Here is a 9,809-nt window from a genome sequence, read left to right on the forward strand (position 1 = left end):
AGAAAATAATACCATCTTAAGTCATTTCTATGTCACTTCATATGTATGTCAGCAGTGCTCACATACTGTACATGCCACTCTCCTGTTTTTCTACACAGTTATCTTACAGAGTTTTACCCGTTAAAGATATACAAGATAGACTGTATAATGTATTCAATGTCAGGAAAACACTGATCAAGCAGTGCTTCACTTCCTGACGGTAATGAAGGTCAGTTATTACTGTATGAACCCAAAGGCAACTCATTGCTTTCTTTTCATGTGAAAAACTGCAGAATAAGGATGATGTGGTTCTGTCTGACTCACAGAAATGGGCAGGGTGCTGGCACCTAAGCAGCAGTGTCTGGAGTGACATAAGGCACTGCCATGCTAGCCTATCGCAATGGAGTCACACTGAGACATGACGTCTCATTACCCTTGTGGCTAATTTCACTTTCACTTCTTCAGCCACCCCGTCTTATTAGTCTTTATAATTATCTCCACTTCAGCACCGTCTGACTGATAGATCTATGTTTGTAAGTCACACTCACTCACAACAGTGATTAACATCCCCTCATAATCAAAGCTTTAATTCATTTTGACAATAAATATTAATATGTGAAATGTTGTTGAAAAAAGGTGACTGAAGATAATGAAAATGGATTAAATCATGTTGAAAAATGTAGTGAAATTATTTTGGGCAGGTTACACACTACCTCACTACATGTAATAGTTTATAAATATTAATATACTTTTGCATGAATCTATATTCACTGACATTAGAGATGATGATTATTTAAAACTACAAAATCCTAATCCAAAAGAAAAAAAAAGTTGATCAACACTGAAACAAACTCAGATATTGATCAATCTTGTATTAAGTTATTCTGGAGAGGTGCAAGTTGTATATCACTGTGGATTTTTATTTTTGTTGATAGCAAAACCAGCCTACTTTCTAATGGAGCATGTAGTGAAAAATCTACATTACAAAAATACCCATGTATGTATGTAACATCCCAGTAGTGACATTCACTGCATTGGATTAGGAAAAAGGTAGGTAAGGCAGAGTGGAAAAGCTTTTTCTCTAGCTTACTGCGACAGCATCACTTTCCTAAACTTTATAGTAGCTACTTTTTATGGTTTACGCACTCTTACACTGCTAACCACTCTCTCTCCGACTCAAGAAGCACTGGCCTGATTATTCCTCTGTGAAAGGAGAACGTAGGAAATCATTTGAAAAAGGTGAAAGAAAATTTGGGAAAATAGCTGGCAGTAATTTAAAGCGAGAACAAATTTAATGGCCCAAAACACAGAGTAAGGCTCTTTTAGGTTGAGAGGAAACTGTTAAAGGGGTGGAAAAATAAGCTGTTTGCTCAGAAACCTTGACATGATCATGATCATGTTATTAGGTTCCTGGTCAGTTGTTACAGGCTTAGTTTAAGCATGTTTGTAAGAACCGAAACTGCCACAGCCTCCTATGCAATGTCAACAATGAAGCACATTCTTTACCAATATCATTTACTTTTCTGTAATTTATGATATTTAGAATGCTGCACATTAATAACCACAGCATAACATATTGCATGTGTTGGCAGTTATGTAACCTTTTGAATGCAGACCTACACAGTACTGTCACAAATCACATTAAATGCAAGTATAATAGGAGAGTTCCTTTTAGCTCTAAAAAGCTGCCAGAGACAGCAAATGGGACATGAAAAACATTAGACATCTCAGTCTTACAAAGCAGGATCTGTGTCTGACTCCTCTACAAACATCAAGCCTGCTTATGCAACTACTGCTGTTCCTGTTCTGGCAAACAGCCAGTTAGTTAGCATGTAGCCGCAACAGCAGCAGTAGTTCCAGTATCCACACACAGAGAAATAGTCTGGTACTTCCAGCTGATTAGCTGGCGGCTGCTCCATTTCAACTGTAGGCTTTATGCCAATGCAATAGAAGAATAGGGGAGTTTGCTTACATATTTAAAAAAAAAACATTTCTAGAGGCCATAATGCTGGTGGTTATATGGCTTGAAACATTTTGGCAGCACAAATTAGCTGCAAATACAATAAAAATCATTTCTGGGAGACAGGCTTGACTCATAAACATTTAAATCCAGTCAGATTCTGAGGGCACACCTGTGTTCAGTCTAGCAGAAGTGACTGTGTGGACTCATGTAAATGTACATTATCAACCTCCAACCTTTGCTGACACTGTGCAATGTGCAGTTGTGTAGTATCTGGAAGCAACATGTCACAAATCTTAGTGTGACAGGAGCTTGCTGTTGCACTGCAGTTCCAAGTGCACACAGTGGTGCTGTTCCACTGGGGCATGGTCCAGCTGTCCCCCTCAATGAAGTACTGGACTAACTGTGTACAGTGTAATAGGTCTTAATGAACTGTGCACCTGGGACGATTGTTGATCTGCTTCTCTTAGCTCTGTTCCTCTCTGACTGTTAGTGTTGCTGCTCCACTTGTTTCTTGAAGAGCAAACCAAGTGTTATTTACTTCTCATGTACTCAAGATATAATAGCCTTATCATTTCTGGCTGTGCTTTCTAAAAAGAGTGCATGTCTTTTTCCTGAAACTATTAAGTGAAGCACACGATTTATTACTTTATGTTCACATTATTTTGAAACATAAATACTTGAAGGCACTTGAGCAGGTCATATGTCCAACACAATACAACAAATTGAATCCAGGGATCCAGGAGGTAGCACCTTCTAAATTATGAAGGCTGCTAATTACTGCAGAGTCAGAGCAGCATTTATTTATTGTAACTATTTTCTTAGGCATCCCTGATATCTGAAAACCCTTACATGTATCTATCAATTTATTAAAATTACCCAGGCATATCTGATATTGTTAGTGTAAAAAAGAGGGCAACACTTTTGTTGCATCTTACTAAAGCAGTTCATTTACATAACAGTCATTCAGATTGTGCATTCAGTTACAGGGTCTAAACAATGAGGAGTCAACATTTTAGGGGAAAAGAGAAGGATTGAATCCACTGGAGAGAAGCTGTACTCTGGCTTGAGCTATAGAAAAAATAATGCCCTAATCAACTGCACAGGTCTTAACTGTCTTGTTAGAATGAGAACAGTGAGCAGTTGAGAGACAAGCAAGTTTTTCCTCAAAGTGTAAACCAGGCCAGTGTTGTTTTTGTTCTTGTAAATCCCCCGGAAGGTTCAGTGCATTAGCAGACACTAATTGATGTTAAGTGTCACAGTGAGTAATAGTGATCTTCACTTAGATCAGAGGGTGAGCTATGTATGATAACTGGCTTTTTCTGTGACTTGTATGTCTCTTTCTCTCTCTCTCACACACACACACACACTCTGTTTTCATTCATTGCATTGACTTACATCCATTTCCTATAGACTTATCCTAACCTTAACCATAACCACTACTTGCCTAACCCTAACCTTAAACCAAATTGCCACCCTGAAATTCAGTGTGAGGCCGAGTCCCCACAGTTTGAGTGTGCTAACAGGTTTCAATCCCCATAATGTAAGTAACACCAAGGAACCCCCCCCCACCCTTCTCTATTTCTCTGCTGTTCTACTTTTTGATAAAAATGTGTTTGTCCCAATTTCTCTCACCCCAGTTCTCCTTCTGCAATTCTTCTCTTTCAGTTGCTTGCTTACGTGTACCTCTCTATTCTTCAGATGATTCAAAAATACTTTCCAGAAACTTCTAACAGAGCTGTCTAATAAAGTTTTCTATGAAGAAACAGGATTTTTGCGGTACAATTTTATAATCAATTGCATAACTGTCTGACTGACAGCGGTGAGGTAACAATGATACAATATAAGACTACAGTGTAGTGAGTGAAATGCAAGTAAGCCAGATGCAAGAGCAGCACCAAGACCTTTGATATGGTCCAACACACATGTCTCTTTAGTTTCTTCAAAGACTCTTTTCTTTCCTACTTCAATTGACCCACACACTCTACTTGTTCTCTGCTTCCATTATTGTGAATGAGGCATGGGCAGACTAAGCTGGACCCGACCCACAAGTTATTCATTTTAATTAGAGCACAGTGTTAAACTGGCAAAGGCTTTTAATGCAGTATGTGGTCTTTAGGAGATGGCCAGAATTTAATCAGGGCTCTTAATTACAGACTTTTTTCAATAGCAGAACAGAATGACATTTTCAAGACTTGTCACTTTTAATTAGGTTACATGTGGTCTCCCTCTTTTATGTGTGCTTTTTCATAGCCTTCTGCCTCACTATTGTTTCTGTAATAACACCTTTCCCTAGTCATACCCTGATCAGATATGGCAAAGAAATACCTGAATGTTAATGGAACAGTCAGCACTGCTCACAGGATTGTCTTTTATTATGCTGATGACCTATATACTGTAGCTACTATACTGGCGATCCATGTATATACAGTATGACGTATACTTTGTGCCTGTACAGCGTACAGCATTGATTTCTGAATTCTTAATTATTGGAAAATTTTTTCATTACTCAAGGTTTGTGATGAAATAGTTTCCTGCAGTGGAGCAGAGGATCTGAAAAACAGAAGCTCCCTTAGTAGCCTATCATTTCACATATCTGGTAGTTTCTCCCCATTTTGCAGTATTGCAGCCCTCGTAGATGATCAAACTCTGGAAATAACTGTTCTTAAAAAAAACAAAAATAAAGTTTGTGAAACAAATCAAAACCTGTCTGTGCGTCAGAGAAAGTATTATGTATTTATATTATCAGCAGCAGGTTGCCATGTCACAGCATCCAAGGCATAAAAAACAAACTGGTAGAATAGTTTTTTCATTCAGTACAGTGTCAGTGGGAGTTAGGATTTCAGAACCTGGTTGCTGTTTGAAGCACTGTGCTGTGTAAAAGAAAGGTTATGCCTCACAAATTCCACCAATACTCTGCTTTTCCACATGTGAAAAAAGTATTCATTGTGAAAGTTGGTCAAGAATAAAAACCTAGATAAGAAAGTAAAGTAAGATAAAAAGGAGAGCTACTGGAGTGGCTGCATGATGATGTATCTTTTAATGAGTCTGATTTTTATCTAATGTAATCCATCCTGTCATTCTGTAAGACACATTCAGCAGCTGGGGAATTGAAAGTCAGTTGATGGATATACACCAGATGATGTACAGCCTCTACAATTAATCACTGAGTAACCTTGCATCCAAGATTAATCTGGGATTAATGTAAGACGCCTGCTGTGAGTGCGTGACAGCTATTCATGAGTTTCTGAGGCGATTTAAGGTTCTGAGACATTTTGTTTTTATATGATGTTGTACATTTGCAATGTCAACCTGAGAAAAGCAAAAATAATGTAAAGAATAAAACAAAATCATTGAAAAATACTGAAGTGGATGCCTTTAAATTTACATTCAACAGAGTATTGTCTGTATTGCCCTACTTATGTCCTTATAACTCTCTTTTTTAAGTACATGCGTAATGGTTACTTCATTATTCAAAAATCTAAATCACAAAGGGAGGAAATTTTCACAGATTAAAGCTGTTTTTACAGTGGAATGAAATCAATTTGCAAAAATCGACTGGTGACCATTTTGAAGGTATTTATTTCTAAGGGAAAGAAATCAGCCTTCAGTGAATTAAAAAGCAAGAATGTAATGCAACTCTCCACAAGGATGCTTTGATCTCCTATTAATCTGTTTTAAAAAATATACCTTTCCACACTTACTCAGAAATGAATTTCACAATTTAAAGTAGCCAGGCGGCTGGAGATTCACAGCTAAATGAATAATGCTGTCTGTCCATCCCAGTGGAATAAATCTTAGCTAACTTGTAGTCAAATAATGACAGAAATGTTTTTTTTTTCTAAAATCAGCATGCAAAATGAGATATATCAAAATTAAATGCCCAAAACCTTGAACAATAAAAAATAAAACTAGGAATAGGGGCCCTGTGGTACTGGCAAAGGTTTTACTTAGGGCTACTAGTTATAGCGTGCAGATCGATTAACATAAAACAGCAAACAGACAGTGCCTTTTACAAATTGAAGAATTGTGAACTAAATAAGGCTTAAAAAATAAATGAACTTATATACTGGTCATTTGCATGCAAACAACATGAAGTTTTGGAGAAACTGTCCGGGCTCTGCTCTGCTCAGTGTTCTGCTGCCTCCCGCTCTGGGAGTGCTGGCTATGCCAGACTTGGTGGCACTGCTTGTTAACAGGTCCATGTAAAGTTTGTCACACCTGCTTATGCTGGGTAAGGTCACAGGGGGCTGAATCTTTTTCAGTATGAATTTGGTGAAGTGCTGGGAATTCTGAACAAGTTGCCAATTTATATCTCAGCTCTCATACATACAGTGGGTACGGAAAGTATTCAGACCCCCTTAAATTTTTCACTCTTTGTTATATTGCAGCCATATGCTAAAATCATTTAAGTTCATTTTTTTCCTCATTAATGTACACACAGCACCCCATATTGACAGAAAAACACAGAATGTTTGACATTTTAGCAGATTTATTAAAAAAGAAAAACTGAAATATCACATGGTCATAAGTATTCAGACCCTTTGCTGTGACACTCATATATTTAACTTAGGTGCTGTCCATTTCTTCTGATCATCCCTGAGATGGTTCTACACCTTCATTTGAGTCCAGCTGTGTTGGATTATACTGATTGGATGTGATTAGGAAAGCCACACACCTGTCTATATAAGACCCTACAGCTCACAGTGCATGTCATACATACAGTTACATACAGTAGGTGTCAAGTATATACGTTTCTTGTTCACTCAGTTGTTCTTTAAAGCTTGCATGGTGTACTGTTTTCCAATTAGGAATGTAATAAAAGAGTCTTAAAAACTTTGAAATTTAGAACGTAAAGACTTTTATTTAATTGAATATTTCCCCACTCTACATCCACTGTAGCAGGGCCATAGTAGTCAGGACCACCATAAGTTATTCCACAGTCTTAATAAAACTAGTCTAATACGCGCTGTATCATCCAGACAACAATCAGAACTAATGTCAGTGCTGGACAGTATGGTTAACTAAGAGCTTGTACTGCCTTGATCTGGGGAAAAACTCACATTTTCTGCAATTTGTTCCAAGTGTAGAAGCACAGGTTTAATCAGTTTTCCATTTTCTGCTACTGAAGAAAAATCACTTAGAAGTGAGTGGTCTGAAATGAAACATCTGTTTGTTTGAACAGAAGGGTACTGGCATCAATTATAATTCTCCTCTTTTCAGATAGTTTTTCTGTGCCCTGCAGTGCAAACACCAGTCTTGGTGCTTTTAATGTCTATTTGACATGCTCTTCTCCATACTGAATCCACTCCTTATGCTATCACTTGCTGGAGGCATTTTTCTTTCCTAAACGAATGCATTCTTCTTCGGCATAAATGAATGTATTACAGTTTTTATACTTACTTTGGATACTGCTGCAGCACTTTTACATTTCTGATAGACGTGCTACTGTTTCTGTATGTAGTCCTAACCATCATTAGCTATGATGATTGGAAGTCTGGTGTCCAGGCTAATGTCAACTTTGTTCAACTGGCAGTGTAAGCTAGGTACCATTTTAGATATATGTAATGATATTCATTATTTAAATCATTTTAATGATATATTTTTATTACACTCTTGTGATTTTTGCAGTGTGTTTGGGATCATTGTCAAATTGGAAATTGAATTCAATAAATTAAATTAAATAAAGTGAAGTCTAGCAGAGTATAGTGCTGAAGTCATATATTGGATGTATTCAGAAGAGCTCCAGATACAGTAATAATACACAGACTGTTTGCAGGGTAAACATGATGACAGAATGCTAACAGAGCTTCCAGACGTATACAAGTTATATGAAGACACTTATGGACATAGATTTTTTTGTACACCAATTCAAAGTTTCAAGGTCTGCAATCTGCCCAGGCAGTAACCTATATTACTGCCTGTGGAAGACCTACATGAATGTCTAATCAGATGCTGGTCTGACCTCTTTTAGGAATTAGTTAACCTGTCTGGCCAGTTTTCTTCTTTGACCTCCTTCTCTTTGAGCAGAGTCAACCATATTTGAAGCACAAAGTCTTTTCAGATAGGAAAGTCATGGGTCACATCTTGCCAACTTCTTATAGCTGGACCCATCTCTTCTGCAGGAGATAACTGGTGAGAAAACTGGGCCATTGCGATTACTCAAAAACTGGGTCATGGTGATGAATCAGCCCCATCAGATGGCTGCCAATTTCTCAATAAAATTGCATTTTCTCATAGGGCAAATAGAAACTAGGCTCAGATTATACAGGAACCAATCAACATATGGTCTTCATACATAGGCAAGAAATATTACAGCTCAGCAACTGGCAATCAACTCACTATCAGGGATATAGCAATTGTCACATAATCAACAAGAAACAAGGCCAGTCACTGTGGACCCATTTAGGTTTCCACAAACATATGCTCAGCCAGATGATGTGGTTTTGTTGGCTTCATAACCCCGTGACCTCCAGCATGCACTGGGGCGGTTTGCGGCCAAGTGTGAAACAGTGGGGATGAGCGTTAGCACCTCTAAGCCTGAGGCCATGGTGCTCTGCTGAAAAGTGAAGGAGTTTAAGTATCTCGGGGTCATGTTCACCAGTGAGGGTAAAATCGAGCGTGAGATTGACAGGCGGATATGGGCGGTATCAGCAGTAATGTGGTCGTGGTACCAGTCCGTTGTAGTGAAGAAGGAGCTGAGCCAAAAGGCAAAGCTCTCAGTTTACCAGTCGGTCTATGCTCAAACCCTCACCTATGGTCCTGAGCTGTGAGTAGTGACCAAAAGACTGAATACAATTGTGGCCAAAATTTCCTTTGTAGGGCAGCTGGACTTACCCTTAGAGATAGGGTGCGGTGCTTGAACAGCCGGAAGGGATTCAGAGTAGAACCATGGCTCCTTCACATCGAAAAGAGCCAGTTGAGGTGGTTGGGGCATCTTATCAGGATGCCTCAAGGGCACCTCCCTTTGGAGGTCTTCCAGGCATGTCCATCTGGTAGGAGCCCCCGGGGCAGACCCAGAACATGCTGGAGAGATTATATGTATATCTTATCTGGCCTGGGAAGGCCTTGGAATCCTGCCAGAGGAGCTGGAACACGTTGCTGGGGAGAGGGACTTCTGGACTGCCATCGTGACCTGAAGAAAATCACTGACAGAACTGATAGTATTTTCAGCACACAGTTGTTAGACACACAAAACCATTTGGATGATTAAGACTAATACAAACAAGTTAAGAAAGGTGTTGATAAGAATGCTAAAGACCTAAACTTTTGATTAATGCTTAGTATTTATGATATGCTGCACTGGAGGTAAGATTAGGCAACATAAAACCTCTTCTTAGGGTAAATTAAGGCTAATGATTTGTGGAAGTGTTGGCATTATATGTGTAATGAGCACTGAGTGACAGCTTCCTTCATTACCAGAATCAACTAACTTTCTTTCTTTCTTTCTTTGTGTGCACTGAACTAACTTAGACCTTAGGCTGTGGAAAGGATTTGTGTCAATGGCCAAGTCATACTGTCATAAATTGTTTGGCCTGACATTTAATCAAGAATTTAACCACACCGCGTGAGGAAATATATTGTTTGCCAAAGGTGCTGTAGTCATTTGATGAACTGTTTGCAATTGAGGTGATTTAATGCCAGTGACGTGCGGTGAGGTTGACAGCTGGTGAGGCACTAACCTTTTTACAGTCAGATTTACAAATACAAATTGTCTGTTAACAGACAATGCGTTATGTTTTATATCTCATATCAGCATTCTTCACACAAACGTGACTCATATTTAATTTGAGGTTAAAATTTATTCCAGTTGAGCTTATTTCTAACTAGAAATAATAAAAGTTTATGGTCTTACCTTTACTTGTACACG

Source organism: Monopterus albus, unplaced genomic scaffold, assembly GCF_001952655.1.
Source record: "Monopterus albus unplaced genomic scaffold, M_albus_1.0 scaffold38.1, whole genome shotgun sequence".
NCBI lineage: Eukaryota > Metazoa > Chordata > Actinopteri > Synbranchiformes > Synbranchidae > Monopterus > Monopterus albus.